Here is a 23692-nt window from a genome sequence, read left to right as displayed (position 1 = left end):
GTTTTCTGCTATTTGTGAGAACAGATATATTTATAAAAGCCACCTCAAATATTTCTCTACTGGCCACTGCTTGGAAGGGCTACTCGTAGTGATCTGGGATATAAAGAACTTAAAATCTGTAGAGAAAATGAAGCACATATAAAAATATAAATGACTATAAGTGCTTAGGAATGCTAGAAATAGTGGTTTAGTCAGATTAAAAATAATTTGAGAGAACTTTATTAAGGACATAACAATCTGTTACTAAGATTTGATATGATTTATTTAGGAATTAAATAACAAAAATAATATTACACACCATTGTTGAGCATCATGCTACTTTTTAGTATTACATTGAACAACTACTCTATGAGGTGGCCCTTATTATTGCCATTTTAACACTAAGCAAACCAAGTAACCTGTACATGACACATACGGCAGAGGTGGAATTTGAAATCAGGACTGATTATAAATCCCAAGCTCTTTCCATTATACCATGCTGACTGCCAATATCACCTCAAACTCAATTTTCCCTATTAAAACAATGTAGCTTCATTTGGGAAATAATAATGCACCCTTCCAGTAATAAAACGTTGTGACAAAAGAGACAAAACATGAGAGCTTGGTATGAGGGAGTCAAGTTCCCAGGCATATCATTATAGCCACTGCTTAGATGACCTCTTTTTCACTAGGCACCAGGTGGCTCTGGACATAGTGGACAGTGTATCAGCTTAGAATTGCATTTGGTTAAAGGTAGCAAAGATCAGAAATAACAGTGCCTTAAACATGATAGAGTTTTACTTCTCTCTCTCACACAGAAAAATTAGAAATCTATATTCCAGAGCTATTTTAACTGCTATGCAACATCAATCAAGGACCTAGATTGCATCTATCATTCCATTTTGCCATTTTTTTATAGGTTTTCCATCATTAGGATTACCTCTAGATACAAAAGGGCTCATAGAGCTCCAGCTTGGTGTCTGTTTTTCAGGGCAGGAAGCTGGAATTAGTGGGCAGGCACATGCCAACTCTACGTCTGCTTCTAAAAGAGCTTTCTTCAAATCCCATCTATCAACTTTCATTTATTTTTGAGTAGCCATCTCTAGCTGCATGAAACATTCAGAAATGTAGTTCATTAGCTATGCAAATTGATAACTAGCATGAAATCTGGGTTTTGTTACTAAGGAAGAAGGGCAGGACAGGTACCAAGTAGCTATCTGGGCACCAAGCACTAAAGGAACCAAGCAGTGAACATATTCCAGACACGCATTACCCAAGCAATTTCAGTAGCTTGGTTCTCTTGTTAGGGTTAATTGGGAGTTTGTGGAATCTCCACTGGGATGGTCTGTAACTGAGTGATCTAGCAATTTATGCAGCTCAAATCAGGTGAAAAATTCAGTTAAACTCTGATGATGTGCTCTGTGTCACAAAGCCGCCTATCTGCTTACATTTTCTCTCAGCCCATCAGAAGGAATTAACTTAATCAGCAGTGTGAGATCAAACTGTATTATGTATGCAATTTCATATTCTAAACTTTCCATCAACCTAGATGCTATTTTCATGATAAATTATCAAAATCATGTTTATATTTTTGTGGTCCAATTTTTATTTCCATAATTCATGTTCATAAATATATAATATGTAATCATAATATGCCCTGGTGATTTTTCAGATATTATATCCCTCAGGAAACACTTCAAATGATACAATTCACAATATGGAGAAAAATTTTTACAAATCAAGTTTAAGGTCACTTCTGTATTTTTCTCTGATCTAAAGTAAATGAATTCCTTAGTAGGAAAATATATTTTATATGCATATTTTATATTTATATACACATATATATTTATATTTATATATATATCTTACTGGGAAGCAGTATAGCACTGTAGAAAGCAAATGGACTTTGGACTTGAATAAACTTCAATCTAAATCCTATCTTAGACTATTATTTACTTGCTATGTGTCTTTGCTCACATTGTGTAAACTCCCTCAGCCTTATTTTTAATTATAATCTTTAATTATAAAATTGTGATCAAATTGTATAAATATAAAATTATCACATAAAAAACACACCTTTAATTGTAAAATTGTGATGAAAATAATATCTAATTCTTAACTTATATTAATTTTTTTTTTGAGACAAGGTCTCACTCCGTGGCCCAAGCTGGAGTACATTGGCCTGATTATAGCTCACTGTAACCTCAACCTCCTGGGCTTAAGCGATGCTCCCACCTAGGCTTCCCAAAGTGCTGTGATTATAGATAAGAGCCACTGTGCCCACCCCAAAATTGAAAAAAGTGCATGTAAGACTTATTAGGTTGGGATACAAAGTCATAATGGGATTTTCATATAGTAATTTTATGATAGGAAATCACAGAATATGTATTACAAAATAAAGGTTACTTGTGCTTTAATCACTTCTAATTTTTAGCTATATTTATAATAACCTTTGCCCCACAGATTAACTTTGGATTTTTTCTTCTATGAAAAATACAAAACTAATGTCTTTATTCTCTAAAGGATAAAAATTAAACAATGTATGCTAAATAGGAAGACAATAACATTCAAACTTTGAATAAAAAACTGTCATGACCACCATTAAACACGTATGTTTACAGGTTACTGACATACAATGGGAAATAGGCATATATTTTCCATTAAAATTATTGGAATTGATTCTATGAGACAATTTTGGAAAGTTTTCAAATTCTGAGTTGTGAATGGACAAACACTCAGCCAGGGTTTTACTTCCTTTCTATTTTCCTATCGGCCTTAACTGGTATTCATCTAAATCTTCATCCTCAACCGGAACATAGGCCTTGTGTGGAGTTCATCTGTTTGGTGTATATGTAAAGGTTTTTTTTTCCTCCAAAAAGGCTATAAATTTCTTGAAGTCAGGCCTAATACAGATTTCTAGCCTCTCAAAACAAGGTAATATTGTCTTGTATTTAGAATGTATTTGCGAAAAGAGAACTAGTACAATAATAAATACTCATAACTTAAAAGACCAAGGTATATGCTCAGTGATCTACCCAGCCTCTTTTTTGCGTGTTATCTCAATGCCTTCAGTTGGGTCCCTTCATGTTTAACCACACCAGGTTCTGGCTCCCAGGCAAATCTGTTTGTTTGTTTTGTTCTGTGGGTGACTCTGGTGCTAGGCCTGAGAACCTCTTTAGTATGGTATCTTTAAGAAATATCTCACTATTTACCCTAATCAGCAGCCTACCAACATGTCAACTTTCCTCTGTTAATTCAAGGTTACCCAAATTCCAGAAATTGAGCACCTGCTTTCTTAAACCACCAGTTATGATTCAAAAGCCTGAGTAGCAAAAGTGTGGATCTGCCTGATTGAGCACATTCTATGGGATGAAGTCAGCACATTGAATTTTTCTAACTAATTCTTTTTGTCCTGAGGGGACTGGGAAGTCTGGACACAGCACAATGTCTATAGACTGAATTTGTTCTCAGTCCATCCTTTCAAGTCCTAGGAAAGGAATAGGCTGGAAGAAAAAAATGAAATGAAAAAAACAGGCAAGCAGCAAAAAACCACGCTGCTACACCTTGGAACACAGCAGCTCCTGCTTGGGACTTGTTGAAAATGTTGTAATCCAATGGGGAGAAATGCATTATCCCCGTTTTGCTATAAACCACAGTTGCATGTTTTGCTCCCAAATTCTTACTTGAATACCTGGAGACTGATGTGGAGCAGATGCAATACTCACAGTAAAAAGTAGAACAACTGAACAAAGCAGATGTGGCAGAATACAGTGATTGTGCCCACCATGACCAGATGGCTCCTGGCACAAAACTGTTCAGTGGACTATTTGGGGGGAACTGCAGTACCTGATGCATGAGTGTAGATACCTTGGGAGTAAAGTACCTAAAAGTCTCCCTTTTACAGCCTCCCAGAAACATATTCAGAGGACAAACAATTCAAGGGATTAAGAATCCTGAAGTTAAGCAAATGAGGACTATGAACAAGCAAGATATGTTTATACATGACATGGTAATTAACACATTTATATTTAAATATCTATTCCAAGTCTAGAAACCTGGTCCCTGCCTTATTTACTATGTATGATCTTGTTTAATTGTCAGGAGCTGAGTGGAGAGAAACCCTCATTACTCTGTCATCCAGGACAGCAATTGCAGTAAGGTTCCTTTAAGGAGAAGCAGGGTTGTGTTCACGTGTCGGGGCTCAGGGTCAGATATCACAAGGTAAAACTAATGGATCTAGAGTCAGGCACCACACATAAAGAATAGATTGCCAAATCCAATATGGTCACCTTAGAAGCTAATATGACAAGGGAATCAAACTTGCGTTCACTAATCCAAGGACTGTTTCTTGTAGATAAGAGAAACTACACTCTGGGTAGAAAGCAGGAGGTTGAGATCCAGCCAATTTGGTAAACAAACAGGAAAATGAAGTAATCAGTTGTGGAGCAGCATATATGACCATGTTTTGTTTGGTTCTTCTGACCACAAGCAGAAACAAATATTGAAAGGCTTGGCTGGGTTTTGTAATCAATGTTGGGCATAAGCCTTGCCTTGAATCTACCTAGAATCTCACTTCCTTTAAGTTGAGGAGACTACATGGCTATTGCTAGTCCCTCAGGAGGCTGGAGTTCTGTCACCTTGATCTCAGTCTAATTAACCCTAATAATGAACTGGGATGGATTCTTTTTTTTAGAGACAACTATTTCTCCCTTGCTCAGTATTTCCTTCTTCCAGATTCTTCTTTGATTTGCTTCACCTATCTAATGGTATTCTCACATAATCCTTGCTAAAGTACTCTCAAGATAACCAAGTTTTGCCTGAACCTCTATCTAGTACCATGCTCTACTTGATTTCTTGGCTATTACTGTTTGTTTATTTATTTATTTTGAGACAGAGCCTCACTGTGTTGTCCAGGCTAGAGTACCATGGCATCAGCCCAGGTTACAGCAACCTCAAACTCCTGAGGTCAAGCAATCCTCCTGCCTCAGCCTTCCAAGTAGCTGGGACTGCAGGCGTGCGCCACCATGCACAGGTAAGTTTTTCTATATATTTTTAGTTGTCTGGCTAATTTCTTTCTATTTTTTTAGTAAAGACGGGGTCTTGCTCTTGCTCAGGCTGGTCTCAAACTCCTGAGCTCAAACCATCCTCCTACCTAGGCCTCCCACAGTGCTAGGATTACAGGCGTGAGCCACCGCCCCAGCCCTTCTTGACTATTATTGTCAGATGCTGGATCTGCCTGTCAGTACCTCCTCTCTGATAGCAGTGCATGTAGGTTCTATGCCCAGACTCTTTACTGCTTGTTAAAATGATTCAGGTACGTGTTTCCTTCAGATACAATGTCTTAGCCATGATAGAAACTTTGTTCCACAGAGCAAGGATGATTTGAAACAAACTGGATGTCTTAGTTTAAAGGACTGGAAAACAAAACTAAACTAAGATGTAAGTTTTCACAACAACAAAATACTTAGACTTAGGTCCCCATCTCAAAGTAGCCATTTGGTTTGGTGAAGTGATGAGAACTATGCCATCAGGTTAGGTTTCTGTGTATATGATAGTGATTGAACAACCCTATTGCTTAGCCACATGGAAGAGTCTTTTCTCCACTGTTTGGACTTGAACTTTCACCTCTTCTTGGATAGTTTTCCCAGGATGTGGTCTGTCTCTATAACAGAGACTCCTGTGCTCTTGAATTTGTATTCAATGCTATCCTTTTGGTTCATATTAGATTTTGTCAATCAATCACCTCACCTTCTGAAATAGGGGCTGGTCTGGAGTTCAATTTGAAGGTCATTAATCTTTTCTAAACATATTTATTTTGGGTTTACAGCCACTCCTACTTACATAGAGAGAACATCTTTTCAATCAGCATTCCTTTATAACCATCATGTCCTCTTCTGAGTTCCAAAGTGAATTATTGACTATTTTTTATGCAAAACTTCATCTGGAAGCTCATTAAGCTAGTTATCAGGAACAAGTGATCTGATTCATCTAGAGTCTCCCACCAGTTATTGTGTAGGGTCACTATGGTCCAGGATATGGTCCTGAATTTTTCAGATTGAGAAAAATAATTGTGTAGTTTTATAGAGTTTTTCAGATTCTGGGAGATGAACTCATAGCAATGTAATAGACCAAAATGACACATTATTAGGTTTACTGCCTCAAGAACTGGGCTGTTGGACTGAAAGGAGCTTTTCTCTCTGCCACTCAGAAGGCAAAGTAAAAATCTGAATGTATTGTTATAAGCATGGAATAGAACAAGGGATGCTGTATATGCTCAAAGTGCTTCATCAAATTACAGGACATGGGTTATTTATCCTAAATCATATTTAAAGTATTCATGATGAAATAACTGTTTTGGAATCACCCATCACAATCATCCTCTGAATAGTATGAGGAATTTAATTTTTCTTCTTTTCAATTTAAAATTCTAGATTTCATTTAAACTGTATCAGAATTGTTATGACAGCACAGCTATTAACTCGTGTATTTGAATATGAATATGAGTGGAGCTTTGGGTTGAGATCCATGTCTTCTTGGTTAGATGTAGAAGATATTTGGGTCCCGATACCTTTACAAAGCTTCCTTTTGTATATATAATTGCTGTCCATTCTATTTTCAGGAGGTTTTATGTGTCTGAAATCGTCCTCACTTCCTGAAGATGAACATTATAATCTCTATTGTATGAATAACATAATTCATTCTCTAAAGAAGGAAAAACAGTATACAATGACCACCTTGAAGGTAATTTATTCATTCCTCATATGTCTAGTTTTTATTTCAAACAGTAGCTTGCTTTGAAGTTTAAAGTATATTGGCCTCAATTCTTAAAAAGAAAATGCAGTGCTCTGGCAGATTTAGCAACACCCTTGCCTCTGTGCCTCATCATCACATGGTAAATTCTTGAAGCTAAATATTCTAGTTCAAGCTATGGGTCATTCTTTCAAAAGTATGCAAAATATGCAGTCACACATTTTATTATTGAATAAATTAAAATAATTTATTTTAAAATTCTCAGAGAACAAAACATTAGACTAATACACAACCTCTAAATAATAACCTCAACCTTACATACAGAGGCTCATTATTGTGCATAATAGGACTCTGCAAAATGCTGTGTATTCATACATATTCCAACCATATTGCAGAGATTTAAAAGCTATCTTACTTGATTAAGTAAATTTTGAAAGATATGGTTATTTTTCACTCCGTGGGCAATTATTTAGATGTATTTTAAGCATATAACATTTTTCTAGTTAGATCTATTTTCATTGAGATAAAAATGCTGGCAATTTATAAGTAAATGATTTAGATCTGCCAGGTGCACTGATATTTTATCATAGAGATGTTTGCTACCTTTGCTGCAATTATTTTTATGAGATTTATAAAAAGATGGAATGTAAGTATTAAACATAAATTAAACCTGAGTATTTTCTGAAATCTTTTTCATTCTTACACAGTTTGATGATTGGCCTTATTTAAATATGAACCATCTAGGGAACAGCTTCATGTCTGTATCTTGACAAACCAAATTAAAAGCCTTATGTTATTAGCCTCACCTATCTTTAAGCACTCAATTATTTTCCATTTACTGAAAATAATCTGAACTAATTTATATGAGTTTTTTCCAAGATGCCTTTTACTTTTTGTGCATTGCTCTTGTAATTCTGGTTATATTCCTAAATCAGAGAGGGTAACAGAGAGCATTCACTTACATAATTGATTATTTAGGCATTGATACTTAGCACTTATTAAGAGCTGAAAAATCTGAGATTTTACCTACTTTTAACTTAACAAATTATCCTGCCACAATTTCATGGATGTTGCTAGAAAACATAATACTCCTGGGCCAGAGACAAAGAACTTCATTTCTTGTAGCCCAACAAGTAGTGTGTGCTCCCTGTTGCTTCAGTTTCCTTTGACTCCAAGTCTCAGAAGGGCATGTGGAACGACCCAGGTGAATATTGTGTACAAAGTGGTTTTGCATTACAGCTGAGAAAAATTAAGTTTAGGCTCCTCAAATGTTTTATAAAGCAAACCTGCCCAAACTCTTCCCTGGAGAGAAACATTATCTTTGTTAATACTGGGCAGTAAACACATCTGTTCTCTTCTCAAGTGTCAGCCACTATCTCCATCTTCTGAGGCTGGTACCTATACAAAAATCCTTGAAATATAGTCTGGAACAAAAGATAACAGTGCCTCTGCTTGCAAAATATGCAGAACTATGAAAGACCCAAGGAAAATTGTCTCCCCAAAATAGGAATATTTTTTATGGTGTCTAGCAGGCAAAAGTGTTCTTGACTAAAACTGTCTTATTTTAAATATACTATTGAGAGACTGAATATACAAGTACAAATGAACAATTGTCAGACCATATATGAAAATAGAACCCTTTATGACACACAGATTTTGTGGCAACCAAAACTGGCAGCTAAAACTCCACCTCTGTATAAATCATTCTGAAATGGTTAGGATTTGGTCAATGATTGCAAGATGCCCTATTTTTATTCCTTGCTTCTGACTCAGGATCAACCATAGAAAGCCAAATATGTTCTCTAAACCAACCACATAGGATGCTCCACTTCAAATTATCATGCTCCCAGCTTCTCTCTCCCAACAACCTCCAGTTAGGCATACCTGAAGCCTTCCTTTTTTTCATTATAAAGCTTTTCCACTGTCCTGCCTGCCTGCCTTGAATATCTGCCAGATGCGAGTGATGGGGTTGACTCTCTTGTCATGGCAAGCTCTAGATAGCCTCCATTTGTTTTCATTTCAGTATATTTCCATAATATACATATTTTAAAACTATAAGAATTAGAACTGATTGCACAAATAATTTAATTTCTATAAAAGAGACCAAATTAAGATATCATGGCTATGTGTGCATGTGTGTGTACATGTTTTAAAAGATATGAGTTCTAGAAATTAAAAAAAATACTCAACAGTATGATCTTTGTGTATTTGTATATTTTTTTACCCAAAATTAATGAAAAAAGCAAAAATCTCATCATTTTCTTAAATTATAGATTCAGTCTCTAGATACTTATAAAATGCCATGTAGCTAGAGATACCATGAATAGCTTTTTAAAATCTCTCTCTCATATAAATATTTAAAATCTATTAAAAGTTGTGTTGCTTTTATAACCTTACTGCCCATGAAGTGGTTTAGATGAGATAACCTTCTCCACTGTTGTTCTTTAGTGCAAAGGGAGAAGCAATTTTGCAAGCAGCAGCTGGCCTTATCAACATCGGTGACATTTTACAGCAAACTGAAGGCTAAGAGGCAGCAAGATTTTAAAATATGTCCTTGCTATCAAGACCAAAGAAATGTAATACAGAACTTGCTGCTTTTTATAATTTTAGCTGTGCCTGGCGGATCATAGGATTTTAAGCAATGTTTTTTTTTTTTTCTTTTTTAGTAGATGAGTGAGAATATTTTTAGAGGTAGAGTTGTGAAACCCTCAACCTACCTTTATAGCATTGAACACTGAGGGGTGGGGTGGGGAAGAAGAGACACATGGCTGGGGATTAGTATCCTTTCTGTATCCTTTCTCCACTACATAAAATGCTGTGGAGATTTTATAGATATCAAGATGATCATATCTGTTAGGCACAAATACAGAGACCTCCCAAATTTCTGCTATGTAGACATTTTCACAGGAAAATAAAACTAATGAAATAACTGGGCTAATTACAGATTTGACATAATGGCCATTCCAGCTATGCATTAACTAAGAGTGGACTGATGGAGAAGATTAGAAAGGCTCTTCCTGGCCAGGCGCGGTGGCTCATGCCTGTAATCCTAGCACTCTGGGAGGCCGAGGTGGGCGGATCGTTTGAGCTCAGGAGTTCGAGACCAGCCTGAGCAAGAGCGAGACCCCATCTCTACTAAAAATAGAAAGAAATTATATGGACAGCTAAAAAATATATATATAGAAAAAATTAGCCGGGCATGGTGGTGCATGCCTGTAGTCCCAGCTACTCGGGAGGCTGAGGCAGGAGGATCGCTTGAGCTCAGGAGTTTGAGGTTGCTATGAGCTAGGCTGACGCCACGGCACTCACTCTAGCCTGGGCAACAGAGTGAGACTCTGTCTCAAAAAAAAAAAAAAAAAGAAAGGCTCTTCCTCATGATTTAGAAAATCTTAAGAATTGATAGGGAGCTTAGAAATAAGGTTTTCAAGACCCATATCTGTAATATTTCTTATATACGATGGTCAGCCTCAGACTTTAGAAAGCTAATTCATTATAAAGCAGCCTATTTTATTTTTTCAAAAGATTTGAATATTAAAATTAATATTTACCTATAATGAGGCAAAATGGATCATCTTATAATATCCACCCCTGTTATTGCCCTCTATGTAAATATAGCCATTCTTAAAAATATATATTGAAAAAAACTGACAGACCTTTCCATATTATCCCTAGGTTCTAGAATAAGCACGCCTAATTATCTTGACCAGTCTCTACGATGCCCTCTTTCCAATCTCTGAGCATTCATATTGTCTTCTTTTGGATCTCATTCATTTATAGGCATTCTTCAAAAGGACAGTGTTATACCGGGAATTTTCCAGAGTGAACTAATTAATTCATAACTGACTGGGACCACTAGCCCTCTTGATATGCACATTCTGCTGAGTATGTATGTATTAGCATTTTAAGCTGTGAACATACTCAAGATTTATGTTAAACTAGATCATTTTTTCCATATTTATGCAATTAACATGTCTGTATATTGAAATTAATAACACTTTTTCAGATTGTGTATCATTTTGTTATTTTCTGAATCTTGACTCCACGGTCAATGTCTCCTGTCACTGAGTGGATAGATTATCCTCCTTAGTTTATGTGCCAAGTAGTCATAATGATAGCCTTATTTCCTTAATATCCTATAAAACATTTGGTAAGAATGTAGAACATAAGAGAGTCCTGAGTATAGTAACACTTGGCAGTCACTTGAGCGGCCCTAACCTCTCCCCTCCCCACCCTACCCCAACTCACATTGTCAGAGAGAATCAGAGCCTGTGGTTAGAGCCTCATGGTTGAAGCCTCAAAGGAGAAAGGTGCCTTCCAAAAAGGAAGTAGGTACATTTCTTAGAAGATGGGTGGGTGTCTTAGTCTATTTGGGCTTCTATAACAAAATACCATAGATTGCATGGCTAATAAACAGTAGAAAGTTATTTCTCACCGTTCTGAAGCCTGGAAAGTCCTAGATCAAGACATCAGCACATGCAGAGTTTGATAAGAACCTGTTTTTCACTGTAACTTCATATGGCAAAAGGGGAAATGATCTTTCTGGGGTGTCTTTTATAAGGGCACTCATTCATGAGGGCTCCACTGTGATGACCTAATCACCTCCCACAGGCCCTACCTTCTAATACTATCACCTTTGGTGTTAGAATTTCAACCTGTGAACTTGGGGAGGGGGACATAAAGCTTCAGCCCATTGCAATGGGAAAGAAACACTTCTATATATTACAGAAAGAAAGAGAGAAAAAGAGAGAGCGAGAGAGAGAGAGAGAGAGAGAGAGGGAGGAAGAGAAAGGAAGGAAGGAAGGAGAGAGACAATTCTACATCTGGCTTAGGTTTTGAAAGAACGGTGATCTGCCAGAATGAGGTGGATGGCAAGGGTATTGAGTCTGGGGTCATGAGTGCAGCATAAGTCATGTTGAGTTTTAGTAAAATTTTGTGTCTTTTAGGTCTTTTAGGCAATTGGGTCTGTAGAATTGACAATGTGTGTGAAACACTAAACCTAAAGTTGCATATTAACAGTCATAAATATGGAAGTGATAGCTGGTCCAAAGGAGTGAGTGAAATCAGAGAGGGGGTATTAGTAGAGAAAATAGAATGGAGCTTGTTTTATTTGACAAGAACCCTGAGAAAGAATACCTTGGTGGTGATTACAGATAGCCAAAGATGGAACTGGAGTTAGATGGATAGGAAACTATTAGATGGTGCCTTCTTGTCCCACCTGATATAACATTCTAAAGAGTCCCTCCTAGAAGCTGTAGGCTACATGGCAGGCCAAAGTCTGCTGTGTTTCAGTATTTGGCCAACCCTTGACATTCACCCAAAACATACCTAAAGTGAATGTAGATTTTTATATAGTTTTACTTTACTTGGCCTTCTATAATAAAAAAAAAGGAAATTTTTCTTTTGAATAAATGACTATGCAGGATATAAAATACACATTTAGAAGGTAAAACTGAAAAAGCTTAAAGAAAAAGTTACTGATATAACATCAGTAAGAATAAAAGCATTTCTTTTTAAACTTCTAAAATTCACTGCTATTTCAAAATCTTGTTCCAGAGTAATAAAGGTCCAAGCAGCTGGATAAAAATGCTAATTAAATTGGCTTTTAGCTCCAGCACTGTGAGGTTTGGTACAATTACCAGCCATTCTCTGTCGTCATAAGAATGAGGCCTAACCTTAAGACTCTCAGGGGAAAATCAAGATTCTTAAGAATCTGCTGCAGGTCTTCCCCTAGTGTTTTCTTTCTTGATAGCCATTTTCAAAGGGCTTCTACTTGACTTCTTGCAGGATACTCAAGTTTTCTGCATTACAATGGTATCTGTCATTTGGTTATTGTTTTCTCATGTTATTGTTGCTGTTTTTAACAATTCCATGGGGATTGAAAGAAGGGGAGGGGCAAAGACTTGCCAGTTATTTGAGATATTAATTTTGGCTAAATTTGGTTGAAAGGATGAATGTTTTAAACAAACTGGCCAATTTTACTTAGTGAAGAGTTTGATTATTTTCAAGAAAAACTGATATTGTTTTGCTGAATTGATAAAGTTAAACAGTAATTTTGATATCTTGGGAAAGCAGGTAAAGAGGAATTCAAGTAATCTAAGAGTGTGCCCAGCTGTAACTGTTGGCTTGCAGCAAGATTAATTTGATGTCTTACTTTGTGAAAGGGAATCTTATCGTATCTCCATATCTGTAAAAAGTGTTTTGGACTAAATTATTTTTAAGATGGTTCTAATGCTTTATGTTTGTATATCAATTTTAAGGTAAATTGAATATATTATTAGATAATTTTCTAAGAAATCCTTTATTTGAGTTCTTTTCTGGCAAATATTGCTATTTGGGGTGAGACCTAAGCAGCACTGAGGACAAAACTTTCCTCTAAGTTTTATCCACAACCTCTACCCATATTTCAATTTTAATAATACCCTGAACATTAACTGTCTTAGATACCAGTGTCTTCAAGCTGTTCTTTTGTTTTAGCTGTTTTCATGACCTTTGAAAGGGCAACATTTTGACAAATTTACCTAAAAAAAAAAAAAAACCCAAAGGGCTGTCTACAATCTCACTCCTCAACTCTTATATAAATGGAAGCTATCATCAACCTATAGTTTAGATTCTACCCTATAACTCTTATTCCTGACTTTAGAATAAGACCTTAAACATTAGTCATAATGCTGTGGTGAGACTGAATTATGCCTTTCACTCACTGCAAAGTAAATTTCAAATCAAAGGCATAAATAAACTCATTCAATAAGGCTGTGTTCAAATTAGGCCCCAAACTTCCAAACCTCTGAAATCACTTTGATACCTTTAGGCCAGCTGTCTTCTAGCAGCCCTGCCTTGCCCCCAGACATAAGAGTCTTCACTCCATAGCATGTCTCTGTCTTTGTCTCTCCTCTGTTTGTCATATACACCCCCACCCCCTACACCCATTGTGTGGCATTCACATGTGTGAGACATTCTCTGTGCTGTTTATAGACTCTCCCATTTAAGAAAGTACACTGGGATTAATATGAATGAGAGTAGTGGTGTCAATCAAAAAACCACAATGACTTTGTAATTTGTAAAAAGCAAATTATTTGAAAATTGGAGCTTCTATCTATCATGACATTTCTCATGAATCATCTAAACTTCTTCCCTAGATGACAATATTGCTCCAAGGAGGGATTCATCCAGTTGCTCTAGCTCAGACCTGTGAAAGCACCTTTAATTCCTCCCAATTCCTCAGCCAAGCCCTGGCCCTGTCTTCAATATTGAACTTTCCACCTCCAGGGCCACACTTCCAAGTCCTAGCCAGATTTCTTGCCTAGGCCACTGTAACATCCTTCTAACTGGGCCCCTTGCTACCATTCTCACTCTAGCCCATTGTCCACATAGCAGTAAGTGTGATCTGCAGATGAAGATCAGAGCAGACATTGCTCAATAAAACCATACAATTAAACCCAAATATCTTCCTAAGTCTCACAAGTCTTTGCATGGCCAGATCCAGCTTATCTCCTAGAGGCCTCCTGCAGCTTCTCCCCTTTGCTCGCTGGGCTCCTGCTGCCAGTTTTATTTTCTATCTTAGAGAAAACATGAGAGCTTTTCCTGACTTAGCACCTTCGCACACTTATCTTGCTTACCACCCCTGCTCCACTGCTTCTCTTCGTCACTTTTCATCCCATAACCACACTTACTTCCTTTAAAGACTTGGGCACAAAATGAATTTACTTTTTAATTTATTTACTATGTGTTCATTTCTTTCCTACGCCCAGTAAAATGCAAGTTTCTGAGGGCAATGCCCTGCCCTCCTACTTCACCATTTTATCTCCTGCATCTGAGCTTCTACCTGACCAATAGATGCTTAATAATATTTATTGAATTGTGATTGATGTAATCATACACTGAATGATACCTAAACTCCAATTCCAAATACCGAATATCTATCTACAATGTCAAGCATGTTTTACATATTCTGTTGTGCTGCAATTTTACACATTACACGGCCCCCAACACACATAAAGGAGAATGACATCATGGAAAGAACATGGATTTCAGCATTAGACAAAACTAGATTTAAATTTCAGCTTTAGCACTTAGTAACACTGTGACCATATGAAGTGACTTTTTTTTAATCTTAGAGGTCAGGATAGTGTTTACATTTGGGAAGAGAGATTGAGTTGTGACAGGAAAGTATATGAAAGAGGATTCTGGGATCTTCATAGTGTTTTATTTCTTGATCTGGTCAATAGTTACACAAGTGTATTCATTTATAGTTCATTGGTTTGTACATTTTTGATAGGACTTTTTGTTTGTGTGTACACTATTCCTAAATTAAAATGTATAGAAAATAGGGAATTCCGGGGTTTGCTGGTCTGAAAAATATTAAGTTCTTGAAACATACTGCCAAATTTTTTAATAAAATGATTGCAATTTACACTCCAATCATTGGCTCCCTCATTCACTCAATAAATGTTTACTGTTTGTTTACTAATCATCATTATTAGCATACTGTTGACCATACAGAGGCATCTCATGAAAATATATCTTTCTCACTTAATAGCCAATTTATAACTCTTTTTTTATAATTAGTGAAACAGCATGATTTTTAATATTTTTGTTTTCCACAGTAATTTTTTTCTTGTTAATTATCTATTTAGATGGTGTGAATTTTTATTTTAAGTTTACAGGTTCTTTAATTATTAATTCTTATGTAGTATTTAGTATTATATCTAATTTTTCTTTTTATGGCTAGGATTCAGGAGCGATTGAGGCTCCATAAGCTTTCCACCAGACTTTTCCTTATCGGTCTGTCACTTGTGCTCTCACTCTTGAAAGGAAGTATAATAAAATATTGCTAGAAATTTGACTGACAAGCACATATAATTCAAATTTTCTTCTTTATACATTTAGTGCTTTTAAAATTTTTCAAATTTAACATGTATGGTATTTATAACCTAAAAAATAAATAAAACCTAAGGCTGTTAGCACAGAATTTGGTACAGAGAACATGTTTTTTTTGTTTTTTGTTTTTTGTTTTCCTGTATGCCACTGCCTTCAGTTTTTATTTACAGGTATTTAGGTTATGTATTTCCATGAATGTATATTGTTTTAGTAATAAGAAAAGGCACTCACCTCCTCGTTCCTTGCTAAATCTTCTCCACGCTAAAGAATTCTAGAATGCTTATAATGTACTCTCTCTGAAGTTCCTCAACGGGGCATATATGTTCATCTTAGAAGACAAATCTAATAGAATGATCACCATAAAACCTCAGTGGCTTAGTAGGAGCATTAGTAGTAGTACTGCATAGTCATGTAGAGGATGTTGATGAGAATTTTTTAAACTGTAGATTGATGATAATGGGGACAATTGTGATGGTTGAATATATTTGTTAACTATTTAATATATATTAATAATTTTGCTAAGCACTTTATGTGCCTCATCTCACTTAATACTCATAACATATCCACACCATAGGTTTTAATGCTATCCCTGTTTTACACAGGAGGAAATATGGCCTTGTAGAGATTGTATAATTTTCCCAAAACATCTAGCTAGTAAATGTTGGACCTAGAATTCAATCTTGGAAATCTGACCCCAGGGACAAGTACAAATAATGGTTGTGTAAGTTACAGCATGGCAGACCCAGAGGTGAATAAATGGTTCCTGTCCCCAGGACCTTACCATCTCCTCTTCATACCAGATGACTATGATGTTCATCTTAACATAGCTGATAAATGTTTTCCAGAAGGAAGCATAGCACAATGAGAGCATATAGGGACTATGTCTACTCCATGTTAATGTTAAATATTTTTTCTTACCCCCCCCCAAAGTGCCTTTTCTTATTACTAAAACAATATAGATTCATGGAAATACAATCCAAATACCTGTATATAAAAACTGAAGACAAATTTAATACAAACAAATGAAAGTTAATAAGCCTATCACTCAGGGTGTTATTTTTCTTTCAGATGTTTATCTGCATAATTTTACAGAATTGGGATAATAGAGCTTATACTCTTTGGTGACCAGACTTAGGCCTTTCCACATGTCATTTCTTAGCCTGAAATATTCTTCCTTCTAAACTTCACCTGTAAAATTGTTATTACTTCTTCATGTCTCAGCGGAAATATTACTTAACCTCAAAATAAATTAGGTTCCTCTGTTAAACTCTTTCATACCATAACTAATATTTTTCACCATTGGACTTATTACAATTTTAATAAGAGATTCGTAATTAAGGAGAGATTTTTGTGTTTACTACTAAGTCTTCCTCAATGAGTATTTCTATTATAGTATTAATATATCAGAGTGGCACATGTTGGTAAAGTACTCAAAATTAACAGCCCCTTTCCATTTACAGGTTGTTATATTTAAGTGTAGGATATTGAGTGTTTTAAGTTCCATTATAAGAGATTTCCTAAAGATATTCTACAGGAGCAGCACTTGGTAAATATTTTTTGAACTAATAATACATGTTAAACAAAATTTAACTGATTATTTTTCACCTCATTTTTAAAAGTCTGAACAATGTTTATTATATGTCTATATCATAAAGCATTTATTAATTTCCTATCGTTAACTGCCTTATTGATATTTTATGTTATATATGTATGCTATAGCAATAAAATACTATACTTTTTAACTCAACAAAATAAATATCTTGAAATAGAATAGCTATATATAAAAAGATTTACATTCTTAAGACTATGGACAACTCAAGTAATAGATGAGAGAATATCTTTCAGAGATTAATATAATATTCAATAAAGCATTATTTATTCAATATTTGAATATATTTGGTATCCTGGAAAAATAGTCATATGTATTTTTATCAGCTACTTTTCCACTTTTTCTTCCTATTTTTATTGTTGGTGTTCTACTTTGGTTGTATATACAGAGATTATCTGAAGTCAGTAAGTTCAAATTAGGAAGAGTGGTGAAGAAATAGACTCAATTATTAATGATGATTTACTTAAAACATGACACATTAGGGCCATGCTTATATTTTTAAAGTGTAATCTAACTTTTCTCATACCAAGTTATTTGGGACCGATCTATAAATCTTGAGTAGTTAGTATTGATTTTATTTGGCATTATAATAGTGTTTTTGCATATCTGACAGCTTAAAAGCATAAGTTTAAGTACAGTTATGAATTATTATAACGCAATTATCATAAATTAGATGTTGTCACTTACTACTTTTCTTGCTTTATTATTAATTTATGCTAGGGTTGGGTGACTATAAATATAATTCAAGAACACTTTTATCTATGCAACCCAATTTTATACCTAATTTTAAAGCATAGTTAAAGATTTAATAATTTTAGAAATTAAGTACTGTGGTCAAGGCCACTAATTGACTCCCTGTATTCCAGCCTCCTTTTCTTCGTTAGCAATAAAACTATAATAGTATCTGGGATAGCAATGAGCTCTATTAAGAGACTAGATTCCTCTGGTTTTAGAACCTTGTTATAGGTATGTAACAAAGTTTTCTCACATTAAATGTAAGAAAAAATATTGTATATTACTTCTGCTTATTCTCCCTCTCACTTTATTTCTACCACTTGCTGCCTTGAACTTAAAAAGTCACCTTCGGCTGTGAAGGGATGTTTTAAGTGGTGGCTACAACAATAAATCCCAGAAATCACTCTGGAATTGTCTATATCTGGATTTGTTTCTACAAGAAAGTATAAGCCTTCATGTTTGAGCCAAATTATTTGCTATGTTTTGTATATACAACCAGATCGAATCCTAAATAGAGTATATTGATAATTATCGCAAATATCCAAACTTAATCGGAAACCAGATTGATGATTGGACTGCCCACTGTCTGTCTATGAAGTATCTGTGAGTTCCTTAACTATGAATCCTAAAGTAGAGGAGATAAGATTCCACCTATTGCCCAAGACTGCTGATCTGATAGGAGCTTCCAAGGAAGTTAATGTTTTCTTCCATTCTTGCCTTTATAACGTTATCTTCTAAATTCTCCCTTCTTGTTTAGTATCAATTGCTATTGTCTATTAATGTGTAACTAATTACCACAAGCTTAGTGGCTTAAAACAACACATATTTATTATCTCACAGTTTCTTTTTTTTTATTTTTTTTATTTTTTATTTTTTTCTTTTTCAGCTCATTATGGGGATACAAAAGTCCAGGCTATATATATTGCCCATACCTCCTCATCCCCCCGAGTCTGAGCTTCAATTGTGTCCATTCCCTAGACAGTGCACATCACACTCATCATGTAGGTGTGCAACCCTCCCCTCCCCCCACCCCATCACCCCAGTCAGAACCTAAAGCATGTCCATTCCCCAGACAGTGCGCATCGCACTCATCAAGTAGGTATACACCCATCCCTTCCACCCAGCCCGACCTCTATCCGACATCCAATTGGTGTTATTCCCAAATGTGCATTCAGGGAAACGAGTTTGCTGGTGAGTACATGTGGTGCTTATTTTTCCATTCTTGGGATACTTCACTTAATAGAATGGGTTCCAGCTCTCTCCAGGAGAACCAAAGAGATGTCATATCGCCATTATTTCTAATAGCTGAGTAATATTCCATGGTATACATATACCACATTTTGCTAATCCATTCATGAATTGATGGGCATTTGGGTTGTTTCCACATCTTTGCGATTGTGAATTGTGCTGCTATAAACATTCGGGTGCAGGTGTCTTTTTTATAGAATGACTTTTGTTCTTCTGGGTAGATGCCCAATAATGGGATTGCTGGATGGAATGGTAGGTCTACTTGAATCTGTTTAAGGTATCTCCACATTGCTTTCCACAGGGGTTGCACTAGTTTGCAGTCGCACCAGCAGTGTATGAGTGTACCTGTCTCTCCACATCCACACCAACATGTATAGTTTTGGGACTTTTTGATAAAGGCCATTCTCACTGGAGTTAAGTGATATCTCATTGTGGTTTTGATTTGAATTTCCCTGATGATTAGAGATGTTGAACACTTTTTCATATGTTTTTTAGCCAATTTTATATCTTCTTTTGAAAAATTTCTATTCATGTCTTTTGCCCACTTTTTGATAGGGTTGTTCGATTTTTTCTTACTGATTTTCCTGAGTTCTAAATAGATTCTTGTTATCAGTCCTTTATCTGATGTGTAGTATGCAAAATTTTTTTCCCATTCTGTAGGTTGTCTGTTTACTCTCGTGACTGTTTCTTTGGCTGTGCGGAAGCTTTTTAATTTGATCAGGTCCCATTTATTTATTTTTGTTGTTGCTGTGATTGCCTTAGGGGTCTTCTTCATAAATTCTTTGCCTAGGCCAATGTCTGTAAGAGTCTTTCCTACATTTTCTTCTAGAATTCTCATAGTTTCCGACCTAAAGTTTAAGTCTGTTAACCACCGTGATTTGATTTTTGTGAGAGGTAAGAGCTGTGTGTCCTGTTTTAGTCTTCTACATGTGGATATCCAGTTTTCCCAGCACCATTTATTAAATAAGGAATCTTTTCCCCAGAATATGTTTTTGTCTGCTTTGTCAAAGATTAGATGGCAGGAGTCTGGGCATGGCTTTGGTGTATTCCCTGCTTCACGGTCTCATCTGAAAGCAGCAATCAAGGTGCCAGGCTTGGTTATAGTCTCATCTCAAGGATCAACGGCTTCCAAGCTTAGATGGCTGTTAAGATCTCAGTTCTTTGTGAACTTTTGTACTGAGGTCTCAGCTTTTTGCTGGCTGTCAGCTAGAGGCTGCTCTCAGGTTCTGGCCAGTTGGTGATTGGAGGCCACCTTTACCGCCTTGCTCCAGGGACCTCTTCAACATGGTTGCTTACTCATCATAGACAGCAAGGAAGAGAATCTCTAGTAGGACAGTTGCTAAAATCTTATGAAGTGTAATCACTAAAGTGACATCCTGACACCTTTGCTGTATTCCATTGGTTAGAAGCAAGTCACAGGTCTCACCACACAAAATGGGAGGGGATTACACAAAGGTGTGAGTACTAGAAGGCAGGGACAAGTGGGTGTCATTGCAGAGTCTGGATGCCACAATCCTCTGAAGCACTTAAAAAATCTTTCTCTTATTTATGACCTGTTTCCACTTAACTCTTTACTTATTGACCTAAGGCCTTTATCAGAAATTTGGTTTTTCAACAATTTTTTTAAAATTATGTTATTTCTTGAGGAATAATAGAACTTCACCTGGCTGTGGAAGCCTCTGCAAATATAAAATATACTTCTCAATTCCTCCAACTAAACCACTATAGATATTAAGTAATTCTGGTCTGACCATTTATCTTCATTGTTTACAATTGCATCAATTCAAAAAACAAGACAATCCCCCTTAAATTGTGTCCATTTTAAGATAAATAGTAAATGCATATAATGTACTATATGAAAAATATTCATACACACATTTTCTGCTTTGTTGTTCTGGAGTAGTATTAAGTACAAATCATTATACAATAAGACAAATACTTTGCAATTAGGTGAAAATTTTACACTGAAAGTTAATAATGGAAATCAAATAGGAGTATACTTTTATCTGTGGATAAATACTAAAGTTTATTTATTTATTTTTTGGTAGATATTTGGTTTTATTTATTTATTTTTAATTTTATTTCAGAATATTACAGGAGTACAAATGTTTTGGTTACATAAATTGCTTTTGTACCATCTAAGTCAAAGTTATAAGTGTGCCCATCCCCCGGATAGCATGCACTGGACCCATTCACTGTGAATTTACTCATGCCCTCCTTCCCCCACCACGCTTGATTTCTGATGAATGTTATTTCCCTATGTGCACATAAGTGTTGGTCAATTAGTTCCAATTAATGGTGAGTACATGCGGTGTTTTTCCATTCTTGAGATATGTCACTTAGAAGTATGTTCTCCAGCTCCACCCAAGATAATACAAGAGGTGCTAGATCACCATTGTTTTCTGTGGCTGAATAGAACTCCATGTTATACATATACCACATTTTATTAATCCACTCATATATTGATGGGCACTTGGGTTGTTTCCACATCTTTGCAATTGTGAATTATGCTGCTGTAAACATTCGAGTCCAGGTGTCTTTTTTATAGAATGTTCTTTAAATCAGGACTTGCTATTTTCTAGCATGGTTCCTAGATTTTGAATTTAAGTTGCTGTATATCCCTTGGTATGTTTTAAATTTATGAAACTCTGTTGCCCTATTTAGGAAATTGGTGATAATTAGAAAAAGAAAGAATTAGGGATAAATAAAAAATTGGCAGGATAGAAATGATTTTACATTGCAGCTTTGAGAGAAATAAAGAAAGCTGAGCTAAATATACTGTGATCTTAGGACTTAATTCCTCTCCATTAAGGAGGCAGGAGCTGATATATGAGTGAGGGAGCAGAACAGTCAATAGTTTACTGCTAGAATCTTCTACGTTTTGGCAGGGAGACCATATATTATAGTGTTTACAATGGCAAATTGCATGGGATACTATGTTCCAAATTTTACTCTGTCAGTTTGCTTGCTGGATAACCAAGAAAGGATCGTTTAATATGTTAATATTTGAGCCTCTATTTCCTCATCTGTAAATTGGGATTAAAATTCATACATCTCAGGGGTATTGTTGAATATTCAATAAAATAGTGACCAATATAGTGTCAAATCATTTTCATAGACAATGTATAACTGCAAATCTAAAATAGAAAATTGGAAGTGTGTGTGTATGTGTCTGTACATATGTGTTAAGTCTGTGTGTGTGCATGTGAGAGCATGTATGATGTGTTTATTTTTGACAGGTAGAGAGTGGTAAATGAAAAATCATCCCTGAGTATTCCCCCTCTGGTTATCCATAGTAACATTCATAGCAAGTTCATTTTATTCATAGTATTGAGGTTCATTACTTTGTATCCCTAAAGCTGGCTAAAAAAAACTATAATAAAATTAGAGTTTGCTTATTAGATACTGTACTTGAAGTGCTCAGCACATATATTAGCTCATAGTCAGCCTTCAATAAATATTAATTCCTTTCTCAACTACTCCCAATCCATTACTGAAATTCAATAAAATAACTCTGGATACAAATGCTTTCAATTTTATAAAAGTAAAACTTTTTCTGTTTCAAAAATGCACTTAAAATTTCTTTAGTAAAGTCAGTTTAATTTAACTCTTATTATAATAAAACTTGCTTATGGATAAAAATGTGACATGATATCTTTTGTAGGAAGAAGTTTTGAAATTAAATTTTATGGAAAAATACATAACTCTATAAAAGAGGAAGCTTATAATTTGGATAGTAGGTGATGCTCTCAAAATTCTTCTAGGAACATTTCTCAGCATATTTATTATAAGCATCTGAATTGTTTTAAATGACATATTGCATAGTCTTTTCCCCATTGCTAAAATGAACCTCAGAAATTTTCTAAACACCAAAATCTGATTAATTTTTCTCTTAAAAGCTGTTTCTCTACATTATGAAATTGCATTAGCTTTTAGTCTTTCCAAACCCATTCAATAATGTACATTTCTTCTTATCTTTCTGCTTATTACCTGTTATCAAGTATATTATCTTGAAAATCATTTTATATTACAATTAAATTATTCCTATATAAATTTATTTATAACAAGGACAGTGTAATCTTTGAGTTTTATGGATGTATACTGTTAACTGCAAATATCAATAAAAACAAAGAATTTACTTATTTTGAATTTTAAAAATATTGGAGAGTGCTTTCTAATATATTTATTTTCTATCAATGCATTATAGAATGTGCCTGAGAAGAAATTTACAATCTGTATGCTGAGCTATGAAAGAGATGTGTTAAGTATATGGTGATTGTAAACTTGACAATATCTGTTACATAAAGTAGATATGGTGTTATATGATAATAAATATGTGAATTGCTATTATTTGGGGAACTACATAAGAAAAATGACAAATTTACTCCCATTTAACTTAATCTTGAAAAATGAAATAAGGGAATATTGGCAGGGAAGTAGATAAATAGGAAATACATTGAAGATACAGATTTTCAAAACTTTTTTTTTTACTTT

This window comes from Eulemur rufifrons, chromosome 7 (assembly GCF_041146395.1).
Source record: "Eulemur rufifrons isolate Redbay chromosome 7, OSU_ERuf_1, whole genome shotgun sequence".
In the NCBI taxonomy this organism is placed as follows: domain Eukaryota; kingdom Metazoa; phylum Chordata; class Mammalia; order Primates; family Lemuridae; genus Eulemur; species Eulemur rufifrons.
This window is presented reverse-complemented; position numbering follows the sequence as displayed.